The sequence below is a fragment of the Ahaetulla prasina genome, chromosome 3, assembly GCF_028640845.1.
Source record: "Ahaetulla prasina isolate Xishuangbanna chromosome 3, ASM2864084v1, whole genome shotgun sequence".
In the NCBI taxonomy this organism is placed as follows: domain Eukaryota; kingdom Metazoa; phylum Chordata; class Lepidosauria; order Squamata; family Colubridae; genus Ahaetulla; species Ahaetulla prasina.
The window spans coordinates 162,248,216-162,269,909 of NC_080541.1; the positions used below are offsets into that span (position 1 = coordinate 162,248,216).

At 43.3% G+C, this 21,694-nt stretch overlaps 1 protein-coding gene across 1 annotated transcript in view; it reads right to left on the reverse strand.

Annotated features, from left to right (window-relative positions):
- DNAJC6 (DnaJ heat shock protein family (Hsp40) member C6) overlaps nucleotides 1-21,694 on the reverse strand; it is a 72,804-nt gene that overhangs the window by 50,085 nt on the left and 1,025 nt on the right. The gene's annotated exons all lie outside the window — the stretch shown is intronic.

The following is a 21,694-nucleotide window of genomic DNA, read 5'->3' on the forward strand; positions in this document are numbered from 1 at the left end:
TAGACTGGACTAGATTCTTTAGTGGTGTTACTGAACTACAAAATGTAAAATCTGAATTGAGCTCCCTGAAAATTACACCCTACAAATCTTCTATTTCAGTACCCATTTATATCACATTATTGACAATTGCAGACAAGACTTGCTTCTGCCTCTCAGCTGTTAATATAATTATCCAAGGTGCACCTTAACAAAATATAACCTGGTAGTTTTGCCTCCAACGTTTAAAAGACCCTCCAGATGTGCTTCCAAACTTCCAGCTGTTAATACTTTCAAGTTCAGTCCCTTCCCATGTTTCTATCAATATTTTTAGCAACAGAAACAAATAAAAAAAATAAACAAATCATTAAGTGTTGTACCTTATGATTCTTGACAAATGATTCTTGTCTTTTTATGTACACTGAGAGCATATGCACCAAAGACAAATTCCTTGTGTGTCCAAACACACTTGGCCAATAAAGAATTCTATTCTATTCTATTCTATTCTATTCTAAAATATTATTAAAAAGGGCATACAAGCTTCAAAGTTCAGGTATTTATAATGCAGATGGCAGATCCAGACAGAAAAAAATAATCTGAGCCTGGGCTTGGTCTCCCTATGTGCAACTCTTATACAGGATCAGATATTTTATACATGTTCAGAGGCATTTTTGTATTGTATGATTTTCATACCAACAAAACCACGGTTTTTTTAACAAACATCTAGAAATGGGTTCTCAGGCATGGTTCACTATAACTGCACATTTGATTTTTATCTGTTCAGTAGTAATTACTCTAGATCTAGAATTGGTCAGGGTTTAATTGTTTTGAATATATATCTTGGGCAAGGAACGACATTGTAATTTTTAGTGCTGTTACTGGCTAATGGGATGGGCCCCTTTATGACCTGTCAACTTGAACTCTCAGAATTCCTCAGCCAGTTCTGAGAGTTGAAGTCCACAGGTCATAAAGGGGTCATAGTTACCCACCCCGGGTTGACATCTATCCAGTGACACAGTCAGAGTGATACAATCCTAATTAGAAGCCCCAAGAAGCTTACTATTTTCACATTATAAGAACATAAGGCAATTATAGAAGGCAATAAAGTTCAAGGTGTGATGACTTATCCTTGTATAAAATTGGGTCTTTCATACATATTCTTTTAATCTTTCCAAAGTTCATGTTTTTCTTGTGCTACAACTCCTTTCAATACCATGCTTAGCCATGCTAAATAGTAGCCCACATGTGGACTAGACCAACTTGGAAGAGGCTGCTTTCCAATCATGTGAGAACTACTACAATAGGAAGCATTTGATGTGCATTTCTGAACCATTTAAAAAAACAATCCATATTTCAGACATCTTATGATGAATAGACCCATGAAAATTGGATGGGAGTGAAGCCAACGTTTTGGCTATCTAGCAGACTTTTCCCTCATTCAAACAGCTATAATCTTCTTCTAAAATTCTTTTCTAATATTATCAGCATCCCATCGAGTTTTAGTGTGTCTTCATTGTTTTCTCAAGACAAGATTTTTCTTCCTTTTCTTATCAGCATGGCAAAGTTTTTAAAAAAGAGTAGGATTCCTGAGTTTTTTACAGTTTTGAAAGAGAAAAAGGCAGAGTATGATACCCACCAGTAGTGGGATTCAAATCCCAGTGCTACCGGTTTGCTATTGGTAGCGTTGGGGCACCGGCGCACTTTGTGAGTGTGCGGTGCTCCAAAAATGCATGAGCAGAGCATTTTTAATGATGTCTGGGTGGGTGGGAGGAGCCTCCCGCCGCCACCACTACCGTTTCGTTGGAATCTGGGCGAACCAGGAGCAACTCACCACTGATACCCACCAAGCATAGCTTATCATGAAACTACACCACTTGCAGTTCCCTTTCTCCTAACTATTAAAGGAACATAAGCCTTTTAAATCTGGCCATTCTAATGTTTAAAATTTGCCAGCACTATGGTGTAATTTCAATTTGCATATCACATAGCTGTTTCTCCTCTTCATTCAAAAGAATGCAATTTGGTAAGGAATATATCAGGGAAGGCAAATTGAAAGAGGGTGGAAAAAAATCAATAAATTCTTAAAGAATTGTTAAATGGAGCCATTTTGTTCCACTATTGAATTTTATAGCTCTTTATAAGGATGTACTAATGGTTTAGATTCATTTTTTTTAAATATAGATGAAAATTAATTTTGTTGGAAATTTTGTCATGAAGCAGCAATTTACAAAATATTTTGGTGCCAAATCATTTTACCCTTTAAAGATTTCAATATTGATATAATGTGCACTATCCCAAAATCCAAATTAACTAAACTTGGAAAAGGAATTATTGGTTCTTATCAGATAAGAGGGAGATGGACAAAATATGCAGGGGAGGAAGACAACTTACGTCTGACCTAATGGTGTTTCTTCCAATATATTGTGGTATAACTGTGTCTAACAAGAAAATACAAGATAAGCCACAAGACAGCTTGAGAGCCGTATACTTTAGGTAAAACATTATCTAAAGGTTTTTCACATTTTATCCACCCATTAGCAAATTATTCTTCTTCACATATTTTGGGAATATGTACGGTAATTTATGGAAACACTGAGGAAAGCTTCTTTAAATGTTCTCTTCTCTTATGGCTAGAAATATTTTCCCTTTCCTTGGTTTTCTTATAACTCTTTCTTATAAGCCTATTGGAACCTCCTCTGCATTATTCTTCAGCAACACAAGGCTTCCTGATGTGGTAAATTATTATTTCATTATCTCCAGTCGGTTTGGGGAAGGCTGATCCATATGTTTACTTGGAGAAAATTGCATTGTGGGACTTTACTTAGGAACATGTCTTTGTAAGATTGAAATCTATTGTGGTTTTGGGTCTCCAGTAATTCCTACTGATTCTCTGTTAAAGTGATGACTGGGTTTTAGTGTCTTTAAATGAGTATGTAATAGATACAGTATTCCACATAACTGTATCTCCAAGTATAGCCAGGGGTGAAATGCTCCCGGTTCGGATCGGATCACCCAATCTGGTAGCGATGGTGGTAGCGATGGTTCGGAGAACTGATAGCAAAAATCCCTGGGCCCCTCATGCCCAGCTGAGCCGCGATCATCAGAGGGTTTTTTTTTTCACTTTTTTTCACTTTTTTCTTCAGCCAAAGAAAGAATAGAATAGAATAGAATAGAATAGAATAGAATAGAATAGAATAGAATAGAATAGAATAGAGCACAAGGAATTTGTTTTGGTGCATATGCTCTCAGTGTACATAAAAGAAAAAGAAAAAAAATACCTTCATCAAAGGTACATTTACAACACAAATGATGGTCATAGGTTGCAATTTAACCCTTAATGATAGCAACAAAAAGTTACAGTCATACAGTCATAAGTGGAAAGAGATTGGGGATGAAAACGATGAGAAGATTAATAGTAGTGTAGATTTAGTAAATAGTTTGACAGTGTTGAGGGAATTATTTATTTAACAGAGTGCTTTTAAAAGTAAAAAAAAAAGCCTCTGATGATCGCGCGGCTCAGCTGGGATCGTCAGAGCCTTTTAAGCATTTTTTACAACCACTTTGGCCGAAGAGGTTGTAGAAAAAATGCTTTTAAAAGTAAAAAAAAAGTTGGCCACACCCACCCAGTCACATTATCCCACCACCACCAAGCCACACCCACAGAACCAGCTGAATATAGCACTGCAGTTATTTGCCGTAATAGCTCAGGCTGTTAGAAGCCTGTTATTAGAACACAGCAGCCTGGAATTACTGCAGGTTCAAGCCCGGCCCAAGGTTGACTCAGCCTTCCATCCTTTATAAGGTAGGTAAAATGAGGACCCAGATTGTTGGGGGGGCAATAAGTTGACTTTGTAAAATATACAAATAGAATGAGACTATTGCCTTATACACTGTAAGCCGCCCTGAGTCTTCGGAGAAGGGCAGGATATAAATGTAAATAAATAAAAAATTTTCCATGAACATGAATTTATGGAGGAGATGGAATCTAATAAAGGAGATTATTTGTAGGCAGAGGTTTGTCCTCTGAGTTTTGCAGCTTGACTCCCAGACATTTCATTACCAAGCTAGGTAATATCTTCAGCAGGATTTGGGATGAAGTGTCTTGTTTGTTTCTATAGGTCCTGGGTGGTCGGTTGGTCTTGTGACTGGTTGAGTCACAACTCTGGCGAGAATATTTGTAGCTCAGGATTGAAATGAGTGCTCTTGGAGCTTGGTTGTGACTAGCACTGATGTTAACCTAGTTTGGGTAATGAAGCATTTGCAAGAAAACAACCAAGCTCAGAGAACACCAAGGATTCACTTTCCCTCAGCACAACTCACCTCACAGGGTTGTTGTTCTGGGGAAAATAGGAGAAGGAAAGGAGTACTAAGTATGTTCACTGCTTGAGTAATAAGGGTAGAATTTTAATTTCTTTAACAAAATTAAAGAAAGTAGAAAGAGCACCATACAACACTTCGTGATCTTTATACTGAAGCTTGTTTTCTACTCTATATACTTACACACATACATACTTCCATATTCCTCTCAAGAACACGCCACAAAAATATACTCAGTTACTGGTTTAAAAGATATAATTGGTCAGTATGGCAAAGTATCTGGATTTAAGGTGAATCAACAAAAGACAAAGATGATAACTAAAAATATGAATATACAACAAAAAGAAGAGTTAGAAAGAACTACAGGTTTTGAAATTGTTAAAAAGGTTAAATATTTAGGAATATATATTACAACTTCAAATGTTAAATTATATAAAAATAATTATGAGGTATTATGGCAGAAGGTATGGAAAGAAATGGAGAGTTGGAAGAAGTTACAACTATCTTTGCTGGGAAGAATAGCGGCTATAAAAATGAATGTTTTGCCCAGGTTTTTATTTTTGTTTCAAATGATACGGTGCTTAAGAATGATATTAAATTACAGGAATGGCAAAAGGGGATTAATAAATTTGTATGGATGGGCAAAAAACCAAGAATAAAATTAAAAATAATGCAGGATACAAGGGAAAGGGGGGGTCTTAAAATGCCTAACTTAAAATTGTATTATGAAGCAGTTGTCTTATCATTAATTACTGATTGGATTAATTTAACTGAGGAAAGAGTTTTGAATATAGAAGGTTATGGTTTGTTATATGGGTGGCATGCCTATTTATTATATGATAAGAAAGTAGATAAAATATTTAAAAATAATATAATTAGAAATGCATTATTGAGGGTTTGGAGGAAATATCAATATAAATTAGATGGAAAGATTCCAATATGGGCAATCCCGAGACATATGATAGAAAATATAAATATATATCAAAAGATGGAGGTAGTTACCTATAAAGAACTTCTCTGTATGGAAAAGGGGGAATTACAATTAAAATCTAGAGAAAAGATGGGGGAAGAAGGTGGTTCCAATATGGACAATTACAAGCTAGATGGAAATTAGATCAAAAAATAGGTGTTAAGCAAATTGAGGATAATTTGTTAAAACAAATGAGAGATCAAGGCCAACAGCATATTAAGAGGTTGTATAATGTATTAGTAGAAATAGACTCAGAGACTGAATTGGTTAAGGATTGTATGATTAAGTGGGCACAAAATTTTCAGCAACCAATAATGTTGGAAACTTGGGAAAGAATTTGGGTGAGGAATGTTAAATTTACACAAGCGCAAAATATGAGAGAAAATTTTTATAAGATGTTTTATAGATGGCATATAGACCCCCAAAAATTGTCATGTATGTATCCTAATGTACAGGCTAAATGTTGGAGATGCGATTGTGAAGATGCCACTTATTACCATATATGGTGGACTTGTAAAAAGTTAAAGCATTTTGGATTAAAGTATGGTGGATCATGCAGAATATTTTGAAAAGAAGATTAAGTTTACTCCAGTTCTTTTACTAGGAATAATTATGGATTGTACAGCTATAGAGACTAAATTGATTTTGAACTTAATAACAGCCATAAGACTTTTGATTGCTCAATATTGGAAGAAAGAAGAATTACCTACAATTGAAGAATGGACACTTAAAGTATCAAATCTGGCAGAAATGGCAAAAATCTCTGCTTACTTGAAAGACTATACACAAGAAAAATATATTTTAGAATGGAAAATGTGGATTGATTATATTCAGAATAAGTATCAGATAAAAAAATATCGAATAGCATATGAGTAAATTTAGGAAATATTTTGTATTAGATATATTTCTGAAGGAGAGGGGAATTGAGAGTGTGATTAAGTGTGGAGAGACTAGAGATTATAATTTAGGAATTATTTTAGATTATGATTGTTAGTTTTGATACCCTGCATTTTGTTCTGGGAAGTCGGGGTGGGGGCAGGGGGGTATGGGGGAGGGGAATTGGGGGGTTGAGGCTAGAGATGGAGTGATGGTGAATGTACAGGGATTATTGAAGATGTATAAATATAATTAATGTAGGGTCGGGTCTGCCCAGTTACCATTTTAGAATGGTGGGGAGGGAGAAAAGAGAGAGTAGGAGGTAGGAAAGAGGAGAAGAGAAAGGAAGAGGGGTAGAAGAGGGAGAAGGAAGGTGTAGGGTGGAGGGAGGAGAGGATGTAGATAAGAGAAGGAGAGGAAGGTTTGGATAGTAAAAGAAGGTAGAAGAGGGGAGTGTTAAAAAGGAGGGTGGTGACTGGGCAGGCCCGACTAAATGTATATAACTGTACATTGAATGAATTGTTTGAATAAAAAAAAAAAAAGAACACGCCACAAAATGGTCTAATCTTACAACACTGCTGCATTTGCTCACGTTTGTCAGATACTCTCAACCAAGGAATTTAAATCAAGCCTTACAACGCCAAAGCAAAATGGCAACTCATGAAGTGTGAAAAACAGATCAATAGAGTTATATTTGTACCCAAGACATATTGTATTTGTTACAGGACAGATTCAGAAGGCAAAAGAACAGAACTATTACTTGGTTCTTGCTGAAACCGCTCTCATATATCATCCAAGATCTCCTGTCCAACCTACATGTGAGGCAATTTTCAGCCTAGGCAGAAACTGCAAGAGTGTCCACTGGAAGTTATAAGAACAACAGAGACATCCTGGCAGAAGAGCTGGGGAAAATATGTTAGTTAAGCGATTATACTACAAACTTTATTGATTAATTGATTTTATTTTTTTATCCCTCCTTTATTACTTTATAAATACTTTTATAATTCAAGGTGGCAAACATGCATAATACCCTTTCCTTCTCCTATTTTCTTCACAAAGATGACCCTGTAAAGTGGATTGGGTTGAGAATAAGCAACTGGAAAGCATGGCTGGTTTCTAGACCAGCACCTTAACCACTATACCAAACTATCTCTCATTATGTTCCATTATTAGACCAAGTGGATGAAAAAAGAGGACTCCTGCTGACCAGATAAGAAAATTGTTTTCCGAAAGCCGTGATAGATAGGGAAAAGGGGGCTTTTGACTTGTTGAAAGGTGAATGATGTTGAGTAATGAATATTCCGCAATCAAAGAACCAAAGCTTCAGAAATCCATGACTCTCACTGCCAGAAGAGAACTTAGGCAGGAATGTGAAGGATCTGGAAATACAATTAGGGCTTTTATCAAACCTTCCATGTAACGATTACAAGAGGAGAGCTGTTGACAGTTAACAACTAAGTTTGGGTTTCTCAACTATGAACCTTGCTACCAATGTGAAGAACTCCTGAGGACATAAAGGCTACACCTCATGAAGTAAGAGGTATCATTAACAAGCTCAGAGTTTTCTACTCCAGTGCACAATTATTGGAAATCAAGAGGAAATCCTAATGCAGGAAAACAAATAACAAAAATTTGCTGGGTTGACCCACATGATCAGAATATAATCCTGGAAGGTTGCAACTCAAACAACAGGCACAATTCAGGAGAAAGGGAAGAGGTATGGTCTTTTCTTCTATGTTAAAAAAGCATGACTCAAAGCACAAATCTAGTGAAAGTGTTTGGGTGGGGGGAAAAAAGAGAAACAAAAACGATGACATCTTGAGAGTTTATTATTGATTGCCAGATCAACAGAAATATAGGTATGGCCTTTCTGCATCAGATGACGTGCTTTTAAAAAGGCATGTGAATGGAAGATACAACTGTTCTGCCATAGGCTGGAAATCAAACAACCAAGAGACCCAACAAATTCCTGTCTACTCTTGCTAACAACTTTATTTAGCAGAAAATGGAATAAACAAAAAGGTAATCTGCTATCTGACCTAATTTTTTTTTAACCAACAAAGAGGAATTGGTTGAAGAAGTGAAGGTGACCACCGGTAGAACCTTGAGGGAGAATGAGCATGTTATTTTTGAATCAAGAGATGAATCAAACTTGTATAAAGGAATTTAAAAGACTAGATCTTAATGAACGCCAGCAGAAGATAGGTCAACTGGAAATCCTGAAGGAGAGACATGCCTACAAAGGCTGGGAAAGCCTGTGAAGTACTGAAAATATAGCTTTCTAAAAGATTGTAACGGAAAAAGGGGCTTATGTAGTGATGTGCAATCAAAAAAACAATATAAGGCAATCGTCAAAAACTATATTGATTATATTATCGTACAGTCACTAAAGTGTGGAATGAGCCAAGAAAAATATATAAAAAAATAAAAAAGTCTTTTTTAGTTCTATCAGAAAATAAATTCAGGTCTGTTGTAAGAAAGAAGAGGTGAATTGGTAATATAGAGCAGGGGTCACCAACCTTTCGGACCTCAGGGACCACTAAATTCATAATTTTAAATCCTGCAGACCACTAATATGATCTGCCTAATGATCAGCTGGGTGGGAGTGGCTGAGTGGTCATGTGACTGGGTGGGCATGGCCAACTTGACATCATGCACATCGAGGGGTGCCTCACTGGCCTCTACTCGCCCCTCCTCTCCCAGCCACTTCTCACCTCCCCGCTTGGGCTCCTTAGAGCCCCAACAGGAAGCATTGTTGGAGCTAAGCAGTCACCATGAGCAAGAGTTGGCAAAACAGCTGCTGAGTTCAAATTGATCTGTCCAAGAAGGAGGCTCATTAGAAGCACCTCACTGAGAACTACAAGCATAGGTTTTCCAAGCAGAGGGAAGACCTGCGGGAGTTCAAGGCCAGGTACCGGCATCTGGAGGCTCAGTGGGCTGAGATGGTCAGCCAGTTCCAGGCCATGATATAGTCCCACTGGAACAAGGCCCTCCGGCTCATTACCACCAGTGGTGCTTCCCTCTGCTTGGAAAGCTTATGCTTGTAGTCTTCAGTGAGGTGTTGCCCTCCGGCGCTTCCCTCCAAAGCCCTGCACCAGGAAGCTCAAGCAGACCCCAAATTGGAATTTCTGTCCCCCTCTGCCCCATACAAAAAGACCCTGAAGGGGAGACTCTCTGCAGCAACACAAGCGTTCATTGCACGTATCTGGCCCAGGGGCCGTAGTTTGAGGAGTCCTGATTTAGTGCAATATAAAAAATGCAAATAATTTTTCTGCAGACCACCAACATTTTGTCATGGACCACCAGTTGGTGACCGCTGATCTAGAGTAAGGAGGCAAAATACTTATTTTACATCTGTCTTCTCTCAGAAGGGAAACAAAGCCCTAACTTTCAATATAGCACTTAGGCATCAAACCCAGGCTGTCAGCTTTCCGACAAGTTCAGTGTCTTTAACTGCTGAGCCATAGTACCCCCAAGTCCTTTACCTTCACATCAGAGGTGGTATTCATCAGATTCTGACCAGTTCTGGAGAACCAGTAGCGGAAATTTTGAGTAGTTCAAAGAACCGATAAATACCACCTCTGACTGGCTCCATCTATTCTCTGCCTTCCAAGTCCCAGCTGATCGGGAGGAAATGGAGATTTGCAGTAACCTTCCCCTGGAGTGGGGAGGAAATGGGGATTTTGCAGTAACCTTCCCCTGCCATGCCCACCAAGCCACACCCACAAAACCAGTAGTAAAAAAAAAATTAATCTCACCACTGCTTCACATTCTCAGGACCAGACTAGAACATCAGAGGGAAGTGAAAGAACCAGCAAAGGGAATCACAGAATTTTTAACAGCAGTATTTGGGAACTTATTATTTATTTGTACCCCATCTTTATTATTTTTAAAAATAACTCAAGGCAGTGAACATATCCAACACAACACACCTTCCTCCTCCACAAAGAAAGGTTTCAGAAAAGCAGAAGGAGGCAAACGCCCTATTCTTTAAAAAAAATATATGAGAAGTTACAGTCCTGACATTCATACAAGGCAAGGTCTCCAACATATTTGTGAATGCTTGAAGGAGAATCATTCAAAGTGAGGTGGGTAACATATAAATTTAATAAATACATAAATAAGAACAAAATAACATGAGCTGGCACAGATTTATACCAAACAAATAAGCCTGTGTCTCCAAATATTTGGTAATTTTATCTTTAATAGCAATTTCCACTATCTTTCCTGGAACAGACGATTAGCTGACAGGCCTATAACTTCCTGGATTTCTCAGAGAGCCCTTCTTAAAAATTGCAGTTATGTTAGTCACCTTCCAGTCTTCATCTACAGAAGCAAAGTGTCGAGACAGGTTATATATTTTAGTTAAGAAGTCCATAATCTCAGGTTTAAGCTCCTTAATATTTTATTAAGTGACAAGAAATAAAACCTTCTCTGTTATGACTCCCTCCCTATGAAACACCATCCTTGAAGAGGTAAGATTGTCCCCTAATTTGACACTATTTTGCAAGGCCTTGAAGATTTATTTTATTTATTTATTTATTTGATTTCTATACCGCCCTTCTCCCGAAGGACTCAGGGCGGTGTACAGGCAAGAATAAAACAGACGGTATAATATACAAATTTAAAATGCAGTTAAAAAACTTATTTTAAAATTGGCCTGAGAAGTAAAATATATAATAAGCTAAAAAAACCCATTTAAAATTAATTACTAAGAATTTAAAAATTTGTTAAAATCAATTTAAGCCAGCCCTGCGTAAATAAAAAGATGTGTCTTCAGTTCGCGACAGAATGTCCGAAGGTCAGGTATTTGGCGTAAACCCGGGGGAAGTTCGTTCCAGAGTGTGGGAGCCCCCACAGAGAAGGACCTTCCCCTGGGGCTGCCAGCCGACATTGCTTGGCGGACGGCACCCTGAGAAGTCCCTCTCTGTGAGAGCGTACGGGTCGGTGGGAGGCATGTGGTAACAGCAGGCGGTCCCGTAAGTACCCAGGCCCTAAGCCATGGAGCGCTTTAAAGGTAGTAACCAACACCTTAAAGTGCACTCGGAAGGCCACAGGTAGCCAGTGGAGTCTGCGAGGAGGCGGTGTTATATGGGAGCTACGCGAGCTCCTTCTATCACCCACGCAGCTGCATTCTGGACTAACTGAAGCCTCCGAGTGCACTTCAAGGGGAGCCCCATGTAGAGAGCATTACAATAATCCAAGCGAGAGGTAACGAGCGCATGAGTGACCGTGCACAAGGCATCCCGATCAAGGAAGGGGCGCAACTGCCGAACCAGGCGAACCTGGTGGAAGGCCCCCCTGGAGACGGCCGTCAAATGATCTTCAAATGACAGCCGTTCATCCAGGAGGACACCTAAGTTGCGCACCCTATCCTTTGGGGCCAATAACTCGCCTCCAACAGTCAGCCGCGGCTGCAGCTGACTGAATCGGGGTGCCGGCATCCACAGCCACTCCGTCTTGGAGGGATTAAGTTTGAGCCTGTTTCTCCCCATCCAGACCCGTACGGCTTCCACACACCGGGACAGCACTTCAACAGCTTCATTGGGGTGGCCTGGGGTGGAGAAGTACAGCTGGGTGTCGTCAGCGTACAGCTGGTATCTCACCCCAAAGCCACTGATGATCTCCCCCAACGGCTTCATATAGATGTTGAACAGAAGGGGCGAGAGAATCGACCCCTGCGGCACCCCACAAGTGAGGTCCCTCGCGGTCGACCTCTGCCCCCCTGTCAACACCGTCTGCGACCGGTCAGAGAGATAGGAGGAGAACCACCGATACACGGTGCCTCCCACTCCCAATCCCCCCAACCGGCGCAGCAGGATACCATGGTCGATGGTATCAAAAGCCGCTGAGAGATCTAATAGGACCAGGGCAGAGGAATAACCCCTGTCCCTGGCCCTCCAGAGATCATCCACCAATGCGACCAAAGCTGTCTCCGTGCTATACCCGGGTCAGAAGCCGGACTGGAACGGGTCTAGATAGACGGCTTCATCCAGGTATTGGGGTAGCTGTCGCGCCACAGCACCCTCTACAACCTTCGCAACAAAGCGAAGGTTGGAGACTGGACGATAATTACCCAAAATAGCTGGGTCCAGGGAGGGCTTCTTGAGGAGGGGTCTCACCACCGCCTCTTTCAAGGCGGCAGGGAAAACCCCTTCCAACAAAGAAGCGTTGATAATCTCCTGGAGCCAGCCTCGTGTCACCTCCTGAGTGGCCAGTACCAACCAGGAAGGACACGGGTCCAGTAAACATGTAGTGGCATGAAGTCTCCCCAACAACCTGTCCACGTCCTCGGGAGCCACAGGGTCAAACTCATCCCAAATGGACTCAACAAGACGTGTCTCCTCTCCCTCACTTGGATCATCCCAATTTCGGTCCAGACCATCCCGGAGCTGAGCGATTTTATTGTATAGATAACCACTAAACTCCTCAGCACGTCCCTGCAACGGGTCATCCCGCACCTCCTGATGAAGGAGGGAGCGGGTCACCCGAAACAGGGCGGCTGGGCGGTTATCTGCCGACGCAATGAGGGTGGAGGCATATGAACGCCTCGCCTCCCTCATTGCCACTAGGTAGGTCCTAGAATAGGACCTAACTAGTGTCCGATCAGCTTCAGAACGGCTGGACCTCCAGGTGCTCTCTAGACGACTTTTCCGGCGTTTCATCTCCCTCAGCCCCTCAGAGAACCAAGGGGCCAAACGAGATCTACACCAGGTCAGAGGTCGCAAAGGCACGACACGGTCCAAGGCCCCAGCCGCGGCCCGCTCCCAGGCCGCAACTAGTTCCTCAGTCGTGCCGTGGGCCAGATCCTCAGGGAATGGCCCAAGCTCCGTCCGGAACCTCTCAGGGTCCATCAGGCGCCTGGGACGGAACCACCGTATAGGTTCCGTCTCCCTGCGATGGTGGATGGCGGTTCGGAAGTCTAGTCGAAGGAGAAAATGATCGGACCATGACATCGGTTCTGTTACTAAATCATCTAATTCCAGATCATTTAACCACTGACCAGAGATATAAATCAGGTCCAGTGTGCCTCCCCCCATGTGCGTGGGGCCATCATTTACCCGAATCAGGTCCAAGGCCGTCATGGAAGCCTGGAACTCCCGAGCTGCAGTCGATAGCAAGCCAGCCGATGGCAGGTTGAAATCCCCCATGACTATAAGTCTGGGGGTCTCAACCGCCACAGAGGCAAGTACCTCCAACAGCTCGGGCAGGGCTGTGGTCACGCAGCAAGGAGCCAGGTACGCGATCAACAAGCCCAACTGATTCCTATGGCCCCACCTCACATAGAGGGATTCACAACCGGCAATCTGAGGAACAGTGGCCTCCTCGGTTCTAGATCTTCCTTAATGACAACCGCCACCCCCCACCCCTACCTTGGGCCTCGGCTGATGAAATGCTCGGAAACCTGGAGGCACAGCTCAACGAGGAACCCCCTCCGGACCCAACCAGGTCTCCGTAATGCCCATAAGGTCCGCGGACTCCCCTGAATAAGATCGCAAATCAGGGGGCTTTATTAGCCACGGACCGGCATTACATAACATCAACCAAGATCCAGGCTCTGAGGATCATGGCCGCCTGAGGAACGGGTAGGGACTGAGGGGCGGAGCACGTGATCGCCGTCAAACATCGAGCACGTGCTCCCAACACTCGATCGCCCCCCTCCGCCATATCTGCCTCTCCCACTCACCGTACAGATTGAACAACCCTCTAGTCCTGGAACAGAACCTCCCCTGCCTTCAGACCAGATGTAACAATGTCGCGAACAAGCACAGGGCTGGATCCTCCCACGGGTTCTCTCCCTACCCGTCAAATCCTCCCCTCCCAACCCTTAAAATCCTTTAAAACTCCCTTAAAAATCTATTAAAACAACTAATTAAAAACCCTAAGCCTCCTATTTTCATGCCACCTCTCGGGACTCCAAAGCCCGTCCTCAAGGTGGGCCCTCGATAATCTGGAGGGCCAAACCCGAGAGAGGGGCATCTCGCAGGGCAAGTAGGTCAGCCGCAGTAAATGTTCGCATCACTGAGAAGGTCCGGCAAAAGGCCCATCCTGGGCTGGTCAAGATGATAGCAGATGACAAAGCAGATGGTAAAGTGACCATGACCAGTCTGTCCTGATGGGAAACAGTTAGAGGTAATCCATGTGCGGTAGATGACCAAACCGCTGACTCAGTCAATTCACCACCCCATACAAGCAACCAGGGGTGGACTATGGAAGAAGGGGGGGAGGAACGATGATAAAGATGTTATTTAGAGATGTTAAATAATGGAGGGGTATCCGCTGGGCCCATGGGCCTTCCTCAAGCACCACCAGATATCCACGCCACTAGGGCAAGGCCACAACCACCTTGGGCCTACCGGGCCATCCGCCGCCTCAAAGCACCGAGGCAGGCCGCCTACCGCCTCCGCCCGGCCATCACCGCCGGGAAAGCCCCATCGCAAGCAGGCCACTGAAATCCCCACCATCCGGGAGGGGGCACCAGTCGCCAAGTCCCGCCAGCAGTCCCGGGGTTCCACCGGCGCCAACGCCCGACGAAGAGAACCAGGCCGCCGCCGCCGCCGCCGCCGAGAGTTCAAAGAGGCCGATGGAGCCCGGGCGGCCCTCCAGATCTTCATTGGGGCGCAGCCCCTCTGGGGCTCCTCCCATCGCCCCCGGAGACGCCCAGTTCCAAACCCCATCTTCGAATTGCCCGAGTCTTCCAGGCAGGAGTCCAGGGGGTCCGCGATGTCAACGCCCCCCCCACCGCCGCCGCCGCCAAAACACCGAAAAGGCTGGCGGCGGCTCGGCAGGCCGCCAGCATTACCTTCAAGGCGCCGTGACTCCGGGGTTCCTCCCAATGCCCCTCGGAGTCGCACAGCGCCCAGCCACCCCTTTCTCGGGTGGCTAGATCTTCCTCCATCAGGGCGGGGGCCCAAGATGTTATTAAGGCCCCCCCCAGACCCGGACAGAGCCCGAAAAGGCCCGTCGCCGCTCCCCCGATCAGCAGGGCGGCGCCATCTTGGACATGCGCAGAAGAGTTCCTCAGTTCTGCCCAGAATAATATGGAGCAGGGGTCTCCAACTTTGGCAGCTTTGCTGGCTGAGGAATTCTGGGAGTTGGAGTCCACAAGTCTTAAAGTTGCCAAGGTTGGAGAGCTCTGATATGGAGCCTATCAAGTGGCTGGTCTGATTGTTGTCACCGATAGGTTATTGGTATTTGTACTGGGCTTTTATCTTTTGTAAGCCAGTAAGTTTTTATCTTTTGTAACCCAGAGTCACTGAGAATGAGTTGGGTAGCTATATAAATTCTCTAAATAAATAAATCTGTGTATTCCCCAGGACTTGGTGCCGTCATGGTCTGAGAAACCCCATGGATATAATGTACTTTGAAATAGCAGAATGTAAGGTTTAGATTATATGATGAAACTATTCTGTGGAAGTAATTGTAAATCAGAAAGAATAGAGAAAACTAATCATATAAAATTACAAAGCACTCTTGTAGTTTCTGAGATACAGGTGAAAATTGAACAGATGGAGGGGGGGAGAGAGAGATTAAGTGCAATGCCCAGTGCTATTTGTCTTTTTTATTAATGACCTGGATGAAGTGATTAAGGGGATGATTATCAAATTTGCAGACGATTCAAACATAGGAGGAGTGGCTAGCACTTCAGAAGAGAAAGACAAGATTCAGAAAGATCTAGACAGGCTTGAACAGTAGGCTGAAGAGGATATGAGGGAGATACATGAAACCTTGCACCTGGGGAGAAAAACATGCAGGAAACAAATATTAGATAGGGGAGATCTGGCTTTGCAGAAGTACAGGTGAAAAAGATTTGGGCGTTCTAATAAATCACAAGTTGAACATAAGACAGTGGTGTGATGCAGCTGCTAAAAGGCAGTTGCTATTTTGAGCTCTATTAACTGTATTAACAGGCACATAGAATCCAGATCACAGGAAGTACACTTGACACAATACACTGATCACATATTATTATTCTGCCTTGTCCAAGCCCCACTTGGAATATAGCAATTTTAAAAAGACACTGACAAATTGGAATAAGAGAACCAGTTTGGTCTAGCAACTTGGCAGCTTTAAGACTTGTGGACTTCAACTCCCAGAATTCCATCTATGTTAGCTGGAGAATTCTGGGAGTTGAAGTCCCCAAGTCTTAAAGCTGCCAAGTTTGAAGACCTCTGGTCTAGTGGTTCAGATGCTGGCCTAGGAACCAGGAGATTCTGAGTTCCAGTCCTGCCTTGGGCATAAAGGCTGGCTGGGTGATTTTGGCCAAGTCACTCTCTCTCAATCCAACCCACCATACAGTTTGTTATAGGGAAAATAGGAGGAAGGAATATTAAGTGTGTTTGCCGCCATGAGTTATTTATAAACAATAATAAAGGCAGGATAAAAATCAAATGATTATCAAATCCAGTCTAAACACCTGTCTGCCTGCACAACCGACCACCACAATGAGTTCAGAAGACAGACTATTAATATTTCGAGAAAATTGGAAAAAAAAGTTCTATCTAAAAACTGCATATATTTTACCTGCAGAAGAGCAAACTGAGAGGCAATATAATTCATTATTATCTAAAAGGTTTAGAGAAGTAAAAGGAAGGAGTAAAATATATCATTTCCTACTATAAGTTGTTAATATTTTATTTATTTATTTATTTATTTATTTATTTATTTATTTATTTATTTATTTATTTATTTATTTATTTATTTATTTATTTATTTATTTTATTAGATTTTTATACCGCCCTTCTCCCGAAGGACTCAGGGTGGTGTACAGCCAAATTATAAAACAATACAATATACAAATTAAAACAAAAACTTAAAACAAGCATATTTCATAAACGGCCAAAATTTAAAACAATCAATTTAAAACCCTTAAAATTCATAAATAACCCCAATTAAAATTATTTAGTAAACTTTTAAGCCAGTCCCGCTTGAATAAATAAATGCGTTTTCAGCTCATGGCGAAAGGTCCGAAGGTCAGGCAATTGACGCAAGCCAGGGGGAAGTTCGTTCCAAAGAGTAGGAGCTCCGACAGAGAAGGCCCTTCCCCTGGGGGCCGCCAGCCGACATTGCTTGGCGGACGGCACCCTGAGAAGACCTCTCTGTGTGAGCGTACGGGTCGGTGGGAGGCATAAGGTAACAGCAGGCGGTCCCGTAAGTACCCGGGCCCTAAGCCATGGAGCGCTTTAAAGGTGGTAACCAAAACCTTAAAGCGCACCCGAAAGACCACAGGAAGCCAGTGCAGACTGCGCAAGAGTGGTGTTACATGGGAGCAACGTGTGGCTCCCTCTATTACCCACGCAGCTGCATTCTGAACTAACTGAAGCCTCCGGGTGCACTTCAAGGGTAGCCCCATGTAGAGAGCATTGCAATAATCCAAACAAGAGGTGACAAAAGCATGGGTGACCATGCATAAGGCATCCCGGTCAAGGAAGGGGAGCAACTGGCGGACCAAGCGCACTTGGTAAAAGGCCCTCCTGGAGACGGCCGCCAGGTGATCTTCAAACGACAGCCATCCATCCAGGAGAACACCCAAGTTGCGCACCCTTTCCATTGGGGCCAATGACTCACCCCCAACAGTCAGCTGAAGTTGCAGCTGACTGTACCGGGGTGCCGGCATCCACAGCCACTCCGTCTTGGAGGGATTGAGCTTGAGCCTGTTTCTCCCCATCCAAACCCGTACGGCTTCCAAGCACCGGGACAGCACTTCGACAGCTTCGTTGGGGTGGCCCGGGGTGGAAAAGTACAGCTGCGTGTCATCAGCGTACAGATGGTAACTCACCCCAAAGCCACTGATGACCTCGCCCAGCGGCTTCTTATAGATGTTGAACAGGAGAGGCGAGAGAATTGACCCCTGAGGCACCCCACAGGTAAGTCGCCTCACGGTCGATCTCTGCCCCCCTGTCAACACCATCTGCGACCGGTCAGAGAGATAGGAGGAGAACCACCGATAAACCACCGATAAAACCACCGAGTTTGGGAGTGGTGCCTCCCAAACTCTCCAACCGGTGCAGCAAGATACCATGGTCAATGGTATCAAAAGCCGCTGAGAGAGCTAATAGGACCAGGGCAGAGGAACAAGCCCTATCCCTGGCCCTCCAGAGGTCATCCACCAACGCGACCAAAGCTGTCTCCGTACTATGTCCAGGCCGGAAGCCAGACTGGAACGGGTCTAGATAGACAGCTTCATCCAGGTACCGGGGAAGCTGCCATGCAACCACACTCTCTACAACCTTCGCCACAAAGCGAAGGTTGGAGACTGGACGATAATTTCCCAAAATAGCTGGATCCAGGGAAGGTTTCTTGAGGAGGGGTCTCACCACCGCCTCTTTCAAGGCAGCGAGGAAAACCCCTTCCAACAATGAAGCATTTATAATTCCCCAGAGCCAGCCTCGTGTCACCTCCTGTGTGGCCAGCACCAACCAGGAGGGACACGGGTCCAGTAAACATGTAGTTGCATGTAAACTCCCCAGTAACCTGTCCATGTCCTCGAGAGCCACAGAATCAAACTCATCCCAAACAACCTCAACAAGACGCGTCTCCGTCATCTCGGTTGGATCATCGCAATTTTGGTCTAGACTATCCTGAAGCTGAACGATTTTATCATATAAATAACCGTTAAACTCCTCAGCACGTCCCTGTAAGGGGTCATCCCGCCCCTCCTGATGAAGGAGAGAGCGGGTCACCCGAAACAGGGCGGCTGGGCGGTTATCTGACGATGCAATGAGGGTGGAAACGTAAGAACGTTTCGCCTCCCTCAATGCCACTAGGTAGGTCTTAGAAAAAGACCTAACTAGTGTCCGATCAGCCTCGGAACGGCTAGACCTCCAGGTACTCTCTAGGCGTCTTCTCCGGCGTTTCATCTCCCTCAGCTCCTCAGAAAACCAAGGAGCCAATTGAGATCTACGCTGGATCAGAGGCCACAAAGGCACGACATGGTCCAAAGCCCCCGTCGCGGCCCGTTCCCAGGCCGCAACTAGTTCTTCAGCCGTCGTGGGCAAGATCCTCAGCATCCGTTAGTGGCTTCCCTAAAGAATTATGGGACCAAATGCAACTTGAAGTTCAGATAATCCAGCATCATATCCCAATCATGCAGTCCCAGGGGCATTTACTCCGTGTCATCTTCATGTATATATTCAGTAATTAATTATGTAACTCAAGTCGTATAATCATATTGTAGCTTCTGACCCTAACAAAACGCAGGGAAAAAATTATCTTGTCAAAGGCATCCATAAAAAGGAATAAATTTATGTAATGCAGGCAGATGGCAAATGACTCACCTCCCAGAATCCTAGAGAAAGTTTCTGTTAAACCGGCCATGAGTCATATACCAGACTAGGGAGAAAGTGACCCCTCTCCCAAGCAAATACTAACTATTTTGCCTTTCCAGCAGGGAAGATTCCCTGGAAATCCCAAAAAAGAGAATATAGGGTTTTTGTTGTTTTTTTTGTTTACATTTATATCCCGCCCTTCTCCGAAGACTCAGGGCGGCTTACAGTGTATAAGGCAATAGTCTCATTCTATTTGTATATTTTTTACAAAGTCAACTTATTGCCCCCCCAACAATCTGGGTCCTCATTTTACCTACCTTATAAAGGATGGAAGGCTGAGTCAACCTCGGGCCGGGCTTGAACCTGCAGTAATTGCAGGCTGTGTTCTAATAACAGGCTTCTTAACGGCCTGAGCTATCCCGGCCCTATCCCAGCCCGGTTAGTACCATATTCAATACCCCATTAAAAAAGTAGCACCTGGTTGACTTTCATTGAAAAGCTAAGCATTATCAGGCTTAGTTAACTTTTGAAGGAGTGACAGAGATGGAATTCCAAGCCTATAAACTGAGGAAACATATCCAAGGCTGGTAAAACTGAGAAAAGATCTTTGTTAATCTTCTGTATTGTTGCAAGGAAAACCACATGGAAAAGTTGAGCCTTTACCTTTATGTTTACCATCGAGTTTGTACCACTACAGAGGAGAGGGTGAGTGTGCTGCACAGAAATCCTTGCCGAAAAATCAGAAGGGAAAGATGAGTGAGCATTATCGATGAAAAGATACACGCAAAGCAAAGGGAGATGAGGTTACCACCGTTAGCTTTTCTCTGAACATGCCATGGTTTTGTACAGGCAGAAAGGATTCGGAATTTGGGAAGGAATCTTCCAATGCGCACCCCTGGCAACTAAAATGGTACAGCTCCAAGGAAGCACTGCCATTTGATTTGGCTGTCAGGACTAACTGTTTAAGCAACCCTCTTCACTGACCTCGTTAATGTGATATTATGCCAGGTAGAGAGATTATTATGCCAGAGAAAGAAAAAGATAAGAATTGTGGTGCAATTCTGCTCAAATGGGCAGCAAAGCTTTCCTGCAATCTGTTTCAGCCTCCTCCAGCCCTGCCCGCTCCTGAAATGCAGTCCCAATACGTTTGAGGGCACGACATTGGATAGCTATCCGATAAGAAAATCATTTGCCCTTCACTTACCTATATTCAGATCATCACCAGAGATATATTTCCTTCACTCATACTTTCAAATTTATTTTTATTCCCATCCCCATGCTAAGAATCATTTGGGGGGGGGAGTATTGACCATGACAAATGACTTGAAGGTATCTGCTTAGAAAAAGAGAGGAGGGGGGAGGAATTGCTGGTCGATTCACACAGCGGATGATATGTAGGCCTTCTCGTTACTCTGGGGATTAATTTTCAGCTGGATAAAAGCTCTGCACAGAAAGGATGAGCAGTTTGTTTGCACATCCATCGGCATGCAGGAAAACAAACAAGCATCAAGGGCAAAATGCTAGAGTTCCTCATTAAAGAGATTTATAAAGGCAGTCTGTCTCAGCTGTGTGGCACATCTTGCCACCTTCCTCTTCCCCCACCCCAAAAAAAAAGAAACACAGAGATGGCTAAATATAGCATATCTCTGCATTGTCTTCAAGCAGCTATTGGCAGCCTTTAAATTAGCAGAATGACAGAGCTTTTATCAGGAAAATGAAGCTGGGGTTGAGATTCACAGCTCCCTTCCCCTTTAAGGAACACGAGAAGATGGAGGCCTTGACTATCTTAATTAATACAATTTCTTTGTTTGCTAGAGGAATATTTAATTTTTATAAATAGGAAGCCAGACACCAAAGGCCCAGCTCTTCCTAACCAAATTTGGGACAGCCATCTAGCCTGATTTATTTTTTATAAATTAGTTATTTCACATCATTGCATATCTACATTCTGCCAAGCAGTCTTTTTTTACTTTTTTTTTTTTTTTGGAGCAGCTGTGAATTTCAGAGCTGGATTAATATAGGTTGCATTTTGAAATTATCTATGATTTGGAATTAAGAATATGCTTTGTAAAGAGAAGATGTTTGATCTCAGAATATCTCACTGATTCAGTTATAAAAATGATCCAGACATAACGTATTTTTAAAGAAACCTTAGGATTGCTATCATTTGTGTTTTCTTTTAAAGGGAAGAGAAGTATCTCCTACAGATCAGAGGCTGCTGTTACTATTTAAACTTCAAGCCATTCAATTATTCTGGGCTGGTAGTAATAAAGATAGCATTAAAGTA